This window comes from Erinaceus europaeus, chromosome 11, assembly GCF_950295315.1.
Source record: "Erinaceus europaeus chromosome 11, mEriEur2.1, whole genome shotgun sequence".
Lineage (NCBI taxonomy): Eukaryota > Metazoa > Chordata > Mammalia > Eulipotyphla > Erinaceidae > Erinaceus > Erinaceus europaeus.
The window spans coordinates 113438666-113455704 of record NC_080172.1 but is presented as its reverse complement, the minus strand read 5'-3'; the positions used below and the strand labels follow the sequence as shown (position 1 = coordinate 113455704).

The following is a 17039-nucleotide window of genomic DNA, read 5'->3' as shown; positions in this document are numbered from 1 at the left end:
TTTGCTAGGATTGAATAAGCAATAGGAATCTGAGCTTCAGAAATGTACTCTTCAGGGCCCAGGTGGTGACACACCTGGTTGAGCACACATGTTACAATGGGCAAAGACGCAGGTTCAATCTCCTGGTCCCCACCTGCAGGGGAGAAGCTTCATGAGTGACAACGCAGGGTTGCAAGTGTCTCTCTGTCTCCCTATCACCCCCTTCCCTCTTGATTTCTGGCTGTCTCTATCCAATAAATAAATAAAGATAATAATAAAAAAATTAAAAAAAAAACCTGTACTCTTCACAGTCCTATTTAGCTGTAAGGCACTTCTAGTGAACTGTGTAATACTAAAATGAAATGCCTTTGGTGGGTTGTGTCCTAATCTGTCCCAAACAGGAGACTAAGGGAGTATTTTGCCAGGGATAGCAGTTGAGCAATGTTGAATACAATGTAACTTTTTCTGAGTTTTGAATTCTGGCACTACACAGCCACTAATGGGAAGTTTGCTCTCATTAATGATGTGTAATCATTGAATTTAGAATGTATGATTAATCATAGAAAAATATAAACCCACTGCTTGCCATTTGAGATTCCTGGTGGATCGAAATGGAGCTCTCAGGAGACCAATGGTAATAGGAAATGAATGACGCTTTTATAGTACACAGTGATAATTTTCTGATCAAACAAATGCAAATAACTTTGGCTGTACAGATGGCTGGAGCTGCCTTAGTGAGTGAGGAACAAAATAACTACTAAGTTTCATAACTATCTTTCAGATCCCTGGTAATAAAATCAAGGTTTAAGTTTTTAAATACTAGCAAGTCCCTCTTCAATACAATATCCTCTATGCTATCCTTGATGCCCTAGCTACTCAATAACAGTATCTTCTATAATCCAAAACTAACATTTCCATATAAAAGAGGACTGAGGAAAAGCACTTAGTACAGGTACTAACCACATTTATTTTCCTTTCCTAAGCTGTTTGACATAAAATATCCTAGCTGGTTTTGACTTTGATATTTTTTTTAAGAGATGAAATTCTTCAAAGTTCTCTTTTTAAGTTTTTATGGGGGGGGGGGGGGCTATAGTATAGTCTTAAATACATAGCACAACCTCTCAGATGGATTTTTTAAAAATGATAAACACTCAGCATTTCCTTTGATTTTTTTTGGCTACATGTCAATCGATAAATCTCCTTTACCTTGACAAACCAAATTTGTTAAGCCATGATGTACACTTCAAAGAGCCTAAAGGAGCTTTTAAGAAGTGGAAAGAGTACTTCACAGTGCATTTTGGTGATTCAGTGCTGCTAGGAAGTGACCCTCCACATTCTAGTGACTTACAATGTTAATTCCCGATACATTTTAAAAAATGAACTATAAAGTAGCTTAAGGACAAAACAAAAACACATAACTTCCACTGTTTAAAAAAACTATTTTAAATAATAACATCTTAAACCTACAAAAGACTTCAAGTATACAATCCACAAATTTGGAAAACAAAGCAAAACAAACAAAAAAAATTCATGGAGACCAAAGGTCTATAGAGTTGAGTGTCTCAACTGAGAGTTAAACATTGTTTGAGACAAGCAGAGCTTTGTAGTTGGAAGCTTTGTGATTCAAAACATGTGGGATGAGAGACTAATTTAAACTCTGTTCACTGTCAGGGATTTTTCTAACAAATAATAATAATAATAAAGCTGATGACAAAAAACAGGTAGAGATAATTGCCAGGAAATATTTATTTTTTCTGCAGGGAACAGATTTCTTGGTTGAAATTCCTCTTTATGTTTTTTTCTTTTTTAATTTGAAGGGATTGAAGATGTGGGAGATCTTCAAATATTTGATGTTAGAGTTGTGCAATTGTAGGGAGCACCTTGGATGCAAAATAAAGAAAGAAAGTGATTCCTTGATCATTTGGAAAGAGTTAGTGATAAGACAAACATTAGGAAAGAGACTAAATTCCTAGTTTGGTCAGAATTGTGATTCTTTAATATTTGTAGTTTAATACTCCCTTGAGAACTTAATAAAATACAGATTAGAAACCTACAATAATTGCTCTGAAATTATGACTCAGAGGTTTTGAGACAGAACCGTAGAAACTATATACCTTCTGCCAATACTCAATTTAGAAAACATTAGTATAGAACTTCCATGAAGCAAAATGGCAAATCCTCTGTCTATTTCCTCATTCCATCTGAGGATCAATAAATGCAAGACATATGGGATAGGGTTACAAAGGAATTATATTTGAGTTTGAAGCCTGACACTGCCCTTACAGAACCACAGTCTCAGTTTCCTCAACTTTAAGAGAATAAAAATTAAAATAATAGTTTAAAAATGCTTAGCAGCACAAATGACAAATAAACATTTCATAACTAGTGACTATAATTCTTTTGTGGCTTTCATTATATAAACATTATTTTATCCAAGTGTTGTGAGGGACTGAAGGTGGGACCTCAAAGCCTCAGGCATGAGAGTTTGTTTGCATGACTATTATGTTATCTTCCCCATCCCTTGGAATAAATTTTAATGTGAAGGAGTGAGAGATTAATCAAAATCCGACTGTTTAAAAGATAAAGGTCTACACCCAGTCATATTAGAAAACAGGGAGCAGATTTATCCTCCGTCAATCAATAACTAGAAACTGAAGCAGAGGAGACAATAGTTTTCAAGCAATGCAGGAAAGACATATCAGACCTTTGATGTCTGAGACACCAAAGAGGTGAGTTTTTTGAACACTGACTTTCTGCCTGGAGAAACACTGCAGCCTGTGGAGAAGGGACAGGACTCCTGAGAGGAACATGCTACGTTGAGGGAACATAAATGTGAGTTCAAAGAATATGATGACTGCATTCTGAAGAAGATGGGCCTTCACAGGAAAAGAGTTCCAGGAATTATAATAAAGTTCCTTGGAGTCTGTTGAAAACATACATAAAATAAATATTCATTTTCTAACAAAGTCCCCAAACCTAGATATACACCAGGTTCTGTGAGAGAGAGCATATGTTCACACTTATCCATAAACAAGTACAAAATATATACCTGAAAGCAGAAGTACACTAGAGTTTGCAGTGAGTACCTCCCTAACACTTCCTCTCCACTATTCCAACCTTTGCATCCATGATTGCTCAACAATTTGTTTGGCTTTGTATGTTAACTCTCTTTTCAACCACCAGGTTCCAAATGTCATCAGGATGCCGGCCAGGCTTCCCTGGACTGAAGACCCCACCAATGTGTCCTGGAGCTCCGCTTCCCCAGAGACCCACCCTACTAGGGAAAGAGAGAGGCAGGCTGGGAGTATGGACCGACCAGTCAATTCCCATGTTCAGTGGGGAAGCAATTACAGAAGCGAGACCTTCCACCTTCTGCATCCCACAATGACCCTGGGTCCATGCTCTCAGAGGGATAGAGAGTGGGAAAGCTATCAGGGGAGGGGGTGGGATATGGAGATTGGGTGGTGGGAATTGTGTGGAGCTGTACCCCTCCTACCCTATGGTTTTGTTAATTTACCCTTTCTTAAATAAAAAATAAATTAAAAAAATATTCAGAATATGGGTAAAAAAAAATCTATTCTTTGACTAGTTAACTGAGTGGTTCTGAGAGCTCACCCACAATTGGGATTTGTTTGATTCCAACCAGTTATCATTGGGAATTTAGCAATGACTCTAATCTTTCAATAGAAAACTTAGAAATGCCACACTGAATAGTAGCTCAGCAAAACGTAATCTAGACCCACCCGGGTAAAGCTTAAAAACAAACCTTGAGAGGAGTCAACAGGTAGTTCACCTGGTAGAACACAGAATTTTACCATAAGCTAGGACCCAGGTTCAAGCTTGTGGCCACCATGTGGGAGTACCTATAAGGAAGGCTTTAAGAGTAGTAGAACCAAGGACTCAAGAGATTCTCAGGCGAAGAAGCCATGCTTAGTGGCAGCTGGCACCCTTTTGGGAGTTATGCAGCACAGCAAATTGTCAGTGGAGGAAAGAGGGTCTGAGTGCTTAACTGGTAAATAGCCCACAAGGAGACTCACCAGCATTTAAGGGAAAAATCTTGTGGTCTACTCAGACCTTAGAAATCAGCTAGGAAATAAACACCATTCCATTTCCAGCGGCAAAGACAAGGAATAACAGCTGCTATACTTCACTCCCCCAGAGATCAACTACTACTTAAAGCAATGGAGAATCTCCTGAAAACCCACTAGTTACAACTAAGATTTTTTAAAAAATTTTTTATTTATAAAAAGGAAACATTGACAAAACCATAGGATAAGAGGGGTACAACTTCACACATTTCCCATCACCAGAACTCTGTATCCCATCCCCTCCCCTATTAGTTTTCCTACTCTTTAACCCTCTGGGAGTATGGACCTTATACAACTAAGATTTCTTAAGAAACTCATTTAGCAACAAGTAGGTTTTGGTATATGTCATCAGTGGATGGAGAAAAGCTGAGGTAGGCACCCCATTAGGAAAATCATCCTACTTTTTCTCTGAGCATACAGAAGGCAGTTCTCTCATGCTATTACTTCCAAGAGGTACGAAACAAAGTAGCAAGACCCTATATTGACATCATAGGCACAAAGCCAGAAGGTGACATGCGATTATATATATCCAACACTGTAACCACAAATGATACCTGCTAGCTCAACTACAGAAGCCATGCTTAATGCACAAGCTTAGAAATTCAGTGATTGCTTCTTTATCTCATCTTGGATAAAGTTTGAAGGAATCATGTTAAATGAAATAAACCAGAAAGAGAAGAGTAAATATGGCATGATCCCACTCATAGACAGAAGCTAAGAATTAAGAACAGAAGGGAAAACACAAAGTAGATACTGGACTGGGTTTTGTGTATTCCACCAAAGTAAAAGACTCTGGGGTGGTAGGGGGCAGTGTTCAGGTCCTAGAACATGATGCTGGAGGAGGTCCTAGGAGGGTCCTAGAATGTTATATGTAAAATAGAGAAATGTTACACATGTACCAACTACTATATTTTACTATTGACTGTAAACCATTAATCCTCCAATCATGAAAAAAAATTATCAATGATACTTGAAACCAAAAATGACAGAGATAGAATTCAGAAAAATGAAGATAACTCAAGAAACTGACACAATACTCATGGTAACCACAAAAGAATATATAGTGCAAAGATGAATAGGGAACATATATACAGTAGGCAAGACCATCATGGAAAATCTCCTACACAAAGCAAATAGGGTAACAGTCAACAAAAATTTAAGACAACCTCATAACAAAACAGAAATGCCATAAATAAACTACATTTCTCAGTACTCACTCTAAATGTAAATGGTTTAAATTCACTAATCAAGAAATTCAGAGTGACCGAATGGATTATAAAGCAAAAATCCATCTACTTTATGGCTCCAGGAAAAACACACCCAAAAGAAAGACAAACATAAGCTCCAAGTGACAGACTGGACCAAAGTATTCCAAGACAATAATGAAGACAAAAGGGCAGGAACAGCTTCTCTGCTAACAGATAAAATAGACTTTCTGGAAAAGAAGGTAATAAAAGATAGAGATGGATACTACATATTGGTCAAGAGATCAACCCAATAGGAAAACATAACCATCATTAATATAGATAAAATGGATGCATTCCTAGAATCATACCACCTGCCAAGCTTAACCCAAGAGGAAGTAGGCCAGTTGCTATTACAGAAATTGAATAAGTAATAAAAGTAGTTCCAAGATTAAAATCCCAGGTCCAGATGTCTTCACTAAAGAACTCTATAAGACTTTCAAAGAATAACAGAAATTCTCTTCTAACTCTTCCAGAAAATTGAAGAGGGGCATCATTCACAAACACATTTTATGAGGCTAACACCACTCTGATCTCCAAAGTAGAAAAGGAATTTACCAAAGAAAGATAACTGTATATCTACATCCCTGATGTAAATTGATGAAAATATCCTCAACAGAATGTTTTCAAGTCAAATCCAACAACATATCAAGACCAAGTGGGATTCATACCTAAGATACAAGGTTGGGTCAACATTTATGTCAAGTAATGTAATCTACTACATCAACAAAAAGAAAGATAAAAATCAACAAAAAGAAAGATAAAAAGCACATGGTCATATCAATTGATGCTATAAAGACATTTGAAAAGATCCAACATCTGACAAAGCTAACATCATTCTCAATATGGAAAACCTCAATGGTTTCTCTCTAAGATTGGGAAGCAGATAAGAATGCCCACTACCATTACTATTATTAAACATAGTCCTTGAGGACCTTGCCACAGCAATCAGACAAAAAGGTATCAATTGTACTAGAAAGGAAGAGGTGTTAGTAAACTAGAAGATAAAGCTACCCATTGGAGCTTGAAGTAAGCATGTTGAATGAGATAAATCAGAAAGAGAAGAATGAATATGGGATGATCTCACTCATAGAAGATGAGACACAAGATCAGAAGGTAAAAAGCAGAACTTGGACATGAGTTAGTGTATTGCAACGAAGTAGAAGACTCTGGGCTTGGGAAGGAGTGTTCAGTCCCCGGAACATGATGACAGAGGAGGATCTAGGTGAAGAGTTAGATTGTTATGTGGGAAACTGAGAAATGTTATACAAATACCAACTACTGTATTTTACTGCCGACTGTAAACCACTGATCAAATTTCCCTAATAAAGAGGGCGGGGGAGAGATAAACTTATATCAAATACAGTGAAGAAATGAAATGACATTGAGGACATTAAATTGTGGAAAACTATCTTGTGATATAATATCTACATCAAGGAGGTTTTGTTCTTAAAGAAGGAGAAGCTATTTGAAGAAATAGAGCCATTTTTTTTTTCCACAAGTCTTATGAAAACTATAAACCCCAGATCGAAGTTCAATGAACCCCTAAGGAAAAAAAATGAAAAAGAAAAATGACACCAAGGCACATAATTATCAAATTATTAAAAAACAACAGCAGTGGTAATAATCTTAAAGGCAGAAGAGGAAAATATATACTATCAGAGGAACCATGATGAAAGGAACATGAACCTGCTGAAACTGTGTGATATGGGAGAACAAAATTATGTGATACGGGAGAACAAAATGCCTTCTTTAAAGTGTTCAAAACTGGAAAAATACTAAAAGTTGATATACAATTATAGAGCCATTAAAATATATTTCAAAAAAAGCCAAAATAAATATGTTTTTCCTTTTTTTTTCTTTTTTTCTCTTTTTTTTTTTTTTTAAGAAAGGATATATTGGGAGTTGGGCTGTAGCGCAGTGGCTTAAGTGCAGCAGGTGGCACAAAGCACAAGGACCAGCATAAGGATCCCGGTTCGAACCCCGGCTCCCCACCTGCAGGGGAGTAGCTTCACAGGCGGTGAAGCAGGTCTGCAGGTGTCTATCTTTCTCTCCTCCTCTCTGTCTTCCCCTCCTCTCTCCATTTCTCTCTGTCCTATCCAACAACGATGACAACAACAATAATAACTACAACAATAAAACAACAAGGGCAACAAAAGGGAATAAATAAAATAAAATATTTTTTAAAAATTTAAAAAAAAGAAAGGATAAATGAACAGAACCATAGGATAGGAGGGGTACAACTCCACACAATTCCCAACAACCAATCTCCATATCCCACCCCCTCCCCTGATAGCTTTCTCATTCTCTATCCCTCTGGGAGCATGGACCCAGGGTCATTGTGGGATGCAGAAGGTGGAAGGTCTTGCTTCTGTAATTGCTTCCCCGCTGAACATGGGCATTGACTGGTCGATCCATACTCCCGGCCTGCCTCTCTCTTTCCCTAATAGGGTGGGTCTCTGGGGAAGCGGAGCTTCAGGACACATTGGTGGGGTCTTCAGTCCAGGGAATCCTGGCCGGCATCCTGATGACATCTGGAACCTGGTGGTTGAAAAGAGAGTTAACATACAAAGCCAAATAAATTGTTGAACAATCATGGACGCAAAGGTTGGAATAGTGGAGAGGAAGTGTTGGGGGGGGTACTCATTGCAAACTCTAGTGTACTTCTGCTTTCAGGTATATATTTTGCAGTAGTTTATGGATACGTGGATGTTTTTCTTTTTATCTTAGAAGTACTTTAAAATATTTTATTTATTTTTTATTAGATAGAGATAAATTGAAAGGGGAGGAAGAAAAAGATAGGGATAGGCACAGAGAGACACCTGCAGCCCTGCTTTACCACTCCTGAAGCTTTCCCCCCTGCAGGTGGGGACCAGGGGTATGGACCCAGGTCTTTATGCACTGTAATGTGTGTGCTCAACCAGGTCTGCCACTGCCTGGCCTCAAAATATATTTTGTCCAGACTTACAAAAGTTGAGAAATTGTGTCACTCATGTACCTGAACTGCAAGAGAGAAGAACTGAATGTTCTAATAAATACAGGAATTGGTTAATAGGAATAAAACTGTGTTTCATTTTTATTTACTATAAAAGATAATTGTCTACTTTATATGAAAACAGTAGCAAGTCATCATATGTAGAATTAAAATCTATGGTGGGGATAGACAGCAACCTAGTGATGTAAAGACACTCTCATGCCCGAGGCTCCAAAGTTCTAGGTTCAATCCCCCTGCACCACCATAAACCAGAGCCTGAGCTGTCATCTAGTAAAATATATACATCTAGTAAAATACATACATACACACGTAAATATATGTTTTATAGTGGAAATACATTTTACTGTCCACTATCAACCATGAGTCCCTAATATAGAAAATAAATAGGGAGTCGGGCTGTAGCGCAGTGGGTTAAGCGCAGGTGGCGCAAAGTACAATGACCAGCATAAGGATCCCAGTTCGAACCCCGGCTCCCCACCTGCAGGGGAGTCGCTTCACAGGCAGTGATGCAGGTCTGCAGGTGTCTATCTTTCTCTCCTCCTCTCTGTCTTCCCCTCCTCTCTCCATTTCTCTCTGTCCTATCCAACAACGACAACAACAATAATAACTACAACAATAAGACAACAAGGGCAACAAAAGGGAATAAATAAAATAAATATTAAAAAAATAAAAAGAAAATTAATAAAGATAAGCAATTTCATAAGGTGTACGATAATAGGCAGACATCTAGTTGGAAGGAGGATAAAGCATGAGACATCAAGAAGTGTAAAGACTTTTTTAAAAAAAAATTATTTATTTATTTGTTATTGGATAAAGAGAAATTGAGAAAGAAGGGGGAGATAGAGAGGAAGAGAAGCAGAGAGACATCTGCAGACCTGCTTCACCGCCTGTGAAGCAAGTGCCCTGCAGGTGAGGAGCCAGGGGTTTGAACCGGGATCCTAACCAGTCCTTGCACTTTGTGCCACATGTGTTTAACCCACTGCGCTACCACCCGACTCCTGTGTAAAGACCTTCTGAGCCATCAGGAGTCTGCAGCTGACAGTCATTGCTTCTCCCTGTGGAACTGGTTTCCTTTATAATCTGGAGCCAGAGGCAGTTTACTTGAGAAGAAAGAGCCTTGAACTGTTAACCTGAGATCAGACTGACCTGACACAAAGTAACCAATGTTTGGGGAGGGGAGAAGAAGCACATACTTTTCTCACAGGTAAAAGAAAGGGTTTCGAGGGGGTTGCTCTAAATTATTTGCATTAACATTCTGAGCTTTGGAGAGGTGGGACAGCTAGATAATCTGGCCTTTCTTAGTGTGAATGATCTAAGGTGAAAGAAATCTTATAGAAAAACCAATGACATCTTAATGTTTTATGAACTTTTTTTTTTTGGCCAGGGTGGGGTGGTAGTGGTGGCGAGTGTGTGTGGGGGGGTTCTTTCTATTTACTCAATCAATATAGGCATCTTCTCCAAGCCTGCGTGAAATCAGCCAAATTTGGAATTCTTTGTAACCCTCTGTGCTATTTTGCTGGCTGTCCCCTGGAAGGAAGGAGAATGGAAACTAAATGTCAGAGTGGTTTAGCAGACTTGGTGTACCTGTTTACCTGGTTGCTCTTCACTTTCCTTACATAATTATTAAGCTTTAAAAATTAGTAGGCAAAAGCATTTACCATATATAAGGAGTAGTAAACCATAATTAAGTGAAATTTATCCAAGAATCCCAAAATAGTTTAAAATGTAGATAGGGCAGGACAGAGTGGGGGGGGGGGGTAGCATAATGGTTATGTAAAGAGACTTTCTTGCCTGAGGCTCCAAAGTTCCAGTTCAATCACCCACATTACCATTAGCCAGAGCTGAGTAGTGCTCTGGTAAAAAAAATAAAATAAGACAAAATAAAATAAAATAAATTCCTTCTATCTAAGCACATAAGGTTTCACATTGGTAACCTGATTGAATGTTAATAATGGGCTTAAATTGTTAATACATTTCTATGACTTTTTCTTTGAAATACTAAATCACCTATAAGCTTAGATCAGGGAGACCGGAAGCAAATGGTCCTGTCACTGTATGAGATATAGTTATTTTTAAATAGCATTAGATGAAAGAAATTGTAGTAAGGTTTTGTATGTTACAGTAAGTCCTAACTATGGGATTTTCAAAGTAAATCAAATTAGTTATAACAATAACTATCTATTGCCTTCTTAAACTCTAAGACAGTAAGAATCTTCCCCATTCTGAGTAAAACCCATGTTTCTCCCAGTCCTGGAACCTCTGGGGCGTGGCTCATTTTCCTTCACGCTTCTCTTAATCCAGATCCTGCATCTACTGATCTCAATCAAAGCAGAGCAACCAGTGCCTCCTTGATGTGTTCCAGTTCGGACTATGTCCAGAGATGCCAGGCCTGGGATGTCCACCCTCCAGCACCATTACACTAGTGAGACCTTTCCTACCTTATAGGACTCCTTAATTCCATTTCCGATGGTGCACTTCCTAACAAAGCCACATACCCTAGATATAGACCAAGGCCCATGAGGAAAAGCACATGTGTACATGTCTCCATAATTTATGGGAAAACATATGCCTTAAAATAAAAGTGCACAATAGTTTACGGTGACTCAATAAGTGCAACAAGCAAATAGAAAGTCCCCCAAAAAGACACCACAAAGGGAGTCGGGCGGTAGCACAGGGGGTTAAGTGCACGTGGCACAAAGCACAAGGACTGGTGTAAGGATCCTGGTGTAAGGGTTCAAGCCCCCGGCTCGGCTCCCCACCTGCAGGGGAATCACTTCACAGGCAGTGAAGTGGGTCTGCAGGTGTCTGTCTTTCTCTTCTCCTCTCTGTCTTCCCCTCCTCTCTCCATTTCTCTCTGTCCTATCTAACAATGACGATATCAATAACAACAATAATAACTACAACAACAATGAAAAACAAGGGAAATAAAATGGAAAAAATTAATAAATATATATAAAAAGACACCATAAAGTACCTAACCCAATATTTTCTACTTAGACTTAGATACCCTCCTTACTTACTTTTTATTTATCTTAATCACTCCAAAGATAACCTTGTCAAACAAAGGATCACAAAAGCTGGATAAGGGCAAGAGACCAGTATACTTTAATGATGACTCTAATGAGTGCAGCCTAGAATGTTCCTAGCTATGACCACAGAATGAAAGCTCAGACCTATAGGCTCCGGCACTGAATATGGGTCCCAGATTTAATCAACGGGTTTACAGTTAATGATATTTATATACTTTCCCCATATTTGGGGGCTACTCTCTGCCCTGATCCAGGTTTCTAGTCCTATTCCCAACTCTGACACCATCTCCCCAGATAATACCTTTAGCACACCTGCGTGTTAGGTGTTTGGCTCAGGCAAAAATTAGTAGTCATGAGCTCCTTGAAATATACCTAAAATAGACTGCCTAGCTTCTTCCAAAATGGAGACCCCAAATTTAACTTGCTCTATTCTTACCTTTAGATTCATGATTATTAAACAATTTGTTCTGCTGTATATCTTAATGCTTTCCAGCCACCAAGTTGAAGATGTTACCATGACACAAACCTGAATTCCTTGAGCAGACGACCTCACCAGTGTCCTGGAACCTCACCTCTCCAGAGCCCTGCCCCACTAGGGAGAGAAATAGGCTGGGAGTAGGGATTGACCTACCAACACCCATGTCCAGCAGAGAAACAACTATAGAAGCCAGACCTTCTATCTGCACCCCATAGTGATCCGGGGTCCATACTCCCAGAGGGATAAAGAATAAGAAAGCATTCAATGGAATGGATGGGATACAGAACTCTGATGGTAGGAATTATGTAGCAGTTTACCCCTCTTATCCTATGGTCTTGTTGATCATTAGTAAAATAATAAATACATACATAAATAAAATGTATTGCACTAAAGTAAAAGACTCTGGTGTGGAGGATGGGTAGGTGTTCAGGTCCTAGAACATGAAGGCAGAGGAAGACTGTGGTGGGGGATGAGAATGTTATATGGGGTGCAGAAGATGGAAGGTCTGGCTTCTGTAATTGCTTCTCTGCTGAACATGGGCATTGACAGGTCAATCCATACTCCCAGCCTGTCTCTATCTTTTCCTAGTGGGGTAGAGCTCTGGGGAGGTGCGGTTCCAGGACACATTGGTGAGGTCATCTGCCCAGGGAAGTCAGGTTGTTGTCATGGTAACATCTACAACTTGGTGGCTGAAAAGGATTAAGATATAAAGCAGAACAAACTGTTTAATAGTCAGGAACCTAAAGGCAAGGCTATAACAGATGAGTTTTGGGAATCTCCATTTTGGAAAAAGCTATTTTAGATAAATATATTTATCTAAAGGGTCCATGATTTTACTAATTTTGCCTGCACATGGCAGCTAACATGCAGGTGCACCAAAGGTATTGTCTGGGGAGATGGTTTCAGAGTTGGAAATAGGACCAAAAAGCTGGATCAGGGCAGAGAGTAGCTCCCAAATATGGGAAAGGTATATAAGTATCATTTTATGATGCCTTTTTTTTTTCTGGTATATATACTTGCTTGCTGTTTTGGGCCACTGCAAAATATTGTATACTTTTGCTTTAAAGTGTATCTTTTCCCCTAACTTATGAGTACACGTGCACATGTGTTCTGTCTCATGGGCCCTGGTCTATATCTTGGTTGTGTGGCTTTGCTAGGCAGTGCAACAACTGATATAGAATTGTGTTGTTGTTGTGGTCTGGTGTCGGGCTGCACCGCAGAGAAGAGAGAGGAAGTCCAGAACAAGTGAGGTGCATAAATCTTTATTATAGGATGGGGGGGTGGCTCAGGCCACATGGAGTCATCCGACAATGGCCGTCCCCACTACCTGACCACGGGGCGAGAGAAGGGAGAGAGATCTGAGAGAGAGCCGAAGGGGCTGAGAGAGAGAGAGGGGGGAGGTGAGGGGACTTTTATTGGGCGACAACCAGGGGTGATGTGTGGGGCCAGGACTGGTTGAAGGGGGCACTGCTAGGATTTTGCAGGGCATGGTAAAACCTGGGGTGGAGACTGCATCAGAATAATTCCTCAGCGTCATCTCCTCCTTTCCCTTTATATCTAAATGGACACAGTAAAGAAAAATGGAATGGAGCAGGCTTAAATGTTATTAAAGAGTGCCATGCTCAGGTGGGAAGATGTAGGAAATTCTGTGGAGGAGGGAAGGCTTAAATGGCTGCCAACCTTGTGAGATTTATGTGTCCTCCTGTGCTCAACCCCTCTTTAGAGAGAGAGACTTACCTGGAGGGACTCATCTCATAGGTTTAAGCGCAGCCTGCTCAACCATCTCTTCACAATAACTCTACATCTTTTATATCTTTCTATCTAGTCATAGCATAATATGGTTCAAAGTCTGTAAAAGACTATCATGGATCAGAAACCTTTTGGGCATAAACCTAAATGATATAACAAAACAGGAAGGGACAAGTAGGGAAGTAGTAAAAACCAGTGTGAACCAACGCAACGATTGCCACCTCAACATGCTTCACCTCAGACTGTATCCAGAGACTTCACGTGTGGAATGACAACCCTTCAGCTTCATTACTCGGGTGAGACCTTTCCTTTTATAGTACACTCTAATTTCATCTCAGGTAGTTCACTTTCTAACAAAGTCCCATAACCTAGATATACACCAGTTTCTGTGAGAGAGAGCTTATGTGCACACGTATCCATAAACTACTGCAAAATATATACCTGAAAGCAGAAGTACACTAGAGTTTGCAGTGAGTACCTCCCTAACACTTCCTCTCCACTATTCCAAGCTTGGGATCCATGATTGCTCAACAAATTGTTTGGCTTCATATGTTAACTCTCTTTTCAATCACCAGGTTCCAGATGCCACCAGGATGCTGGCCAGGCTTCCCTGTATTGAAGACCCCACCAATGTGTCCTGGAGCTCAGCTTCCCCAGAGACACACCGTACTAGGGAAAGAGAGAGGCAGACTGGGAGTATGGACCAGCCAGTCAACGCCCATGTTCAGCGGGGAAGCAATTACAGAAGCCAGACCTTCTACCTTCTGCAACCCTCAACGACCCTGGGTCCATGCTCCCAGAGGGCTAGAGAATGGGAAAGCTATCAGGGGAGGGGGTGGGTTATGGGGATTGGGTGGTGGGAATTGTGTGGAGTTGTACCCCTCCTACCTTATGTTTTTGTTCATTAATCCTTTCTTAAATAAAAAATTAAAAAAAAAAACCAGTGTGAAGTGAAGGGAAGGATTGGTGTATAAAGGAATGTTCCCTGCTTGGGGGGGGGAAGGGCAAGGGTACATAATGAAGGGGAGGCGGGAGGGCATGGCCCACCAAACAGAGGGGCTATTTGGCATTGTATACTCCTCAAGGCAACAGTCTGTAAAGTGTGCTCATGTGGTTATACCTGGAATCTGATGATTTTGTAGACTCTGTTAAATATAAAATGGAAAAAAAACATCAATGTTGTTTCCCTTCTTAACACAATGAAGTTGTAAACCATATGATCACCTCAACAGAGATATTTGACATTTTATTTCATTTTATTTATTTTTAATTTATATATATATATATATATATATATTATTTATTCCCTTTTGTTGCCCTTGTTGTTTTATTGCTGTAATTATTATTGTTGTCATTGTTGTTGGATAGGACAGAGAGAAAAGGAGAGAAGAGGGGAAGACAGAGAGGAAAAGAGAAAGATAGACACTCGCAGACCTGCTTTACTGCTTGTGAAGCGACTCCCCTGTAGGTGGGGAGCCAGGGCTTGAACCCAGATCCTTACCCCGGTCCTTGAGCTTTGCACCACCTACGCTTAACCCTCTGCGCTATAGCCCGACTCCAAATTTTATTTATTTATTTATTTATTTATTTATTTATTTCCTCTTGTTGTTTTATTGTAGTTATTATAGTTATTGATGTCGTTGTTGTTGGATAGGACAGAGAGAAATGGAGAGAGGAGGGGAAGACAGAGGAGGAGAGAAAGACAGACACCTGCAGACCAGCTTCACCACCTGTAAAGCGACTCCCTTGGAGGTGGGGAGCCGGGCTCCAACCGGGATCCTTAGCAGGTCCAACCGGGATCCTTAGCAGGTCCTTGTGCTTTGTGCCACATGCGCTTAACCCACTGCACTACCGCACGACTCCAGATTTTATTTTTAATATTTATTTATTTATTTATTTACTTCCCTTTTGTTGCCCTTGTTTTTAATGGTTGTTGTAGTTATTGTTGTTATTGATGTTGTTGTTGTTGGATAGGACCCAGAGAAATGGAGAGAGGAGGGGAAAACAGAGAGGGAGAGAAAAAGACAGACACCTGCAGACCTGCTTCACTGCCAGGGCCTCTAACCGGGATCCTTACTCTGGTCCTTGCTTTGTGCCATATGCGCTTAACCTGCTGTGCTACCACCCGACTCCCGATATGTGACATTTTAAATGACTTTCATGGTAGGAAAAAAAATAAAACCCTCAGCAAAGTATAAATAGAACGGAAGAGTCTGCAAAGTGATAAATGATATCCAAGCAACTACAGGTGTGAGGCTGACTTTTACCTATCATAGGGCGCAGGACACATGTAGAACCACTTGCATGGCTCCTCCACCATCGTACCTGAAGTCCTAGGGAGTGTGGCGTGTTGCAAAAATAACAAAAGAAAAGGCATCTAGGTTGGAAAACAAAAGTATAACTATGTTCTCAGAAGACATAATTAAAAATGTAGACAATGTGAAGAAATATGTATATGCTTTAAGAAAAAGATTTTATTTATTTATTCATGGGGAATGATAGGAGAGAGAGAGAGAAAGAACCAGACGTCACTTGGGTACATGTGCAGTCAGGGATCAGACTCAGGACCTCATGCTTGAGAGTCAACTGCCTTATCCAGTGTACCACCTCCCAGACCACAAATAAAATATATCTTTACAGAAGTAAAGGGAAGTAGAGGCAGCAGGGCTTAGACACCCCAATTCCAGCAAGAAAGAACACCTCTTAACTCCCTAATAACCTATTTTCAGGAATGTATAATTATGGCATGGAATATGTGTGTGTGTGTGTGTGTGTGTGTGTGTGTGTGGAGGGGGGGTAGGTCGGTACAGAACTTAGGATTCAGAGCCTCAAGCATGAAAACTTCTTGGCGTAATCATTATGCTGTCTTTCTCACCCCATCTCTATTTTTGTGAAGATTTATTTACTTCTTTATATGTGAATAAATATTTTTAAAAACAGTATGAGTGATAGCAAGTGTAGCAAGGACACAGGACACAACATTTGTAATACAATGTCAATTCTATCACCACACGCTAACAATGAAAATTAAATGATAAATGCAGTGTCATAAAAACATGAAATACTTATGGGCAAATATATCTATACCTATTTATCTATCCAACGGTTCAACCATCCACCCATCCATCCATCTGTTTGGAATGGGCTTAAGGTGTGCTCACTTCAACAGCGCACATACTAACATTGGAATGATACTGAGATTAGCATGGCTTCTGCATGAAAACGGCATGCAAAATTGTGGAAAGGGAATAACATTATAATTTGAGCCTAAGTAAATGTTTTACATATCGATTGTGATGTTTTATATCTTGAGAGTGATAGTATTTATATTGGTATAGGCATTTATCAGAACTTAGCAAACTGTATACTTTAAATGTGTGATTTTTTTTTTTACATAAATGTTCAAAGCATCTTTATTGGTTTTTGTCAGTGCTTTTAGTGACTTCATAGTAGTTTATAAGATTTTAAGATTACATC

At 39.6% G+C, this 17039-nt stretch overlaps 1 non-coding gene across 1 annotated transcript; it reads left to right on the top strand.

Moving 5' to 3' along the window:
- Positions 1–16715: 16715 nt before the first annotated feature.
- Positions 16716–16820, top strand: LOC132541594 (U6 spliceosomal RNA). Its single transcript, XR_009552729.1, has one exon. It is a non-coding gene; the product is annotated as a U6 spliceosomal RNA (small nuclear RNA).
- Positions 16821–17039: the final 219 nt, after the last annotated feature.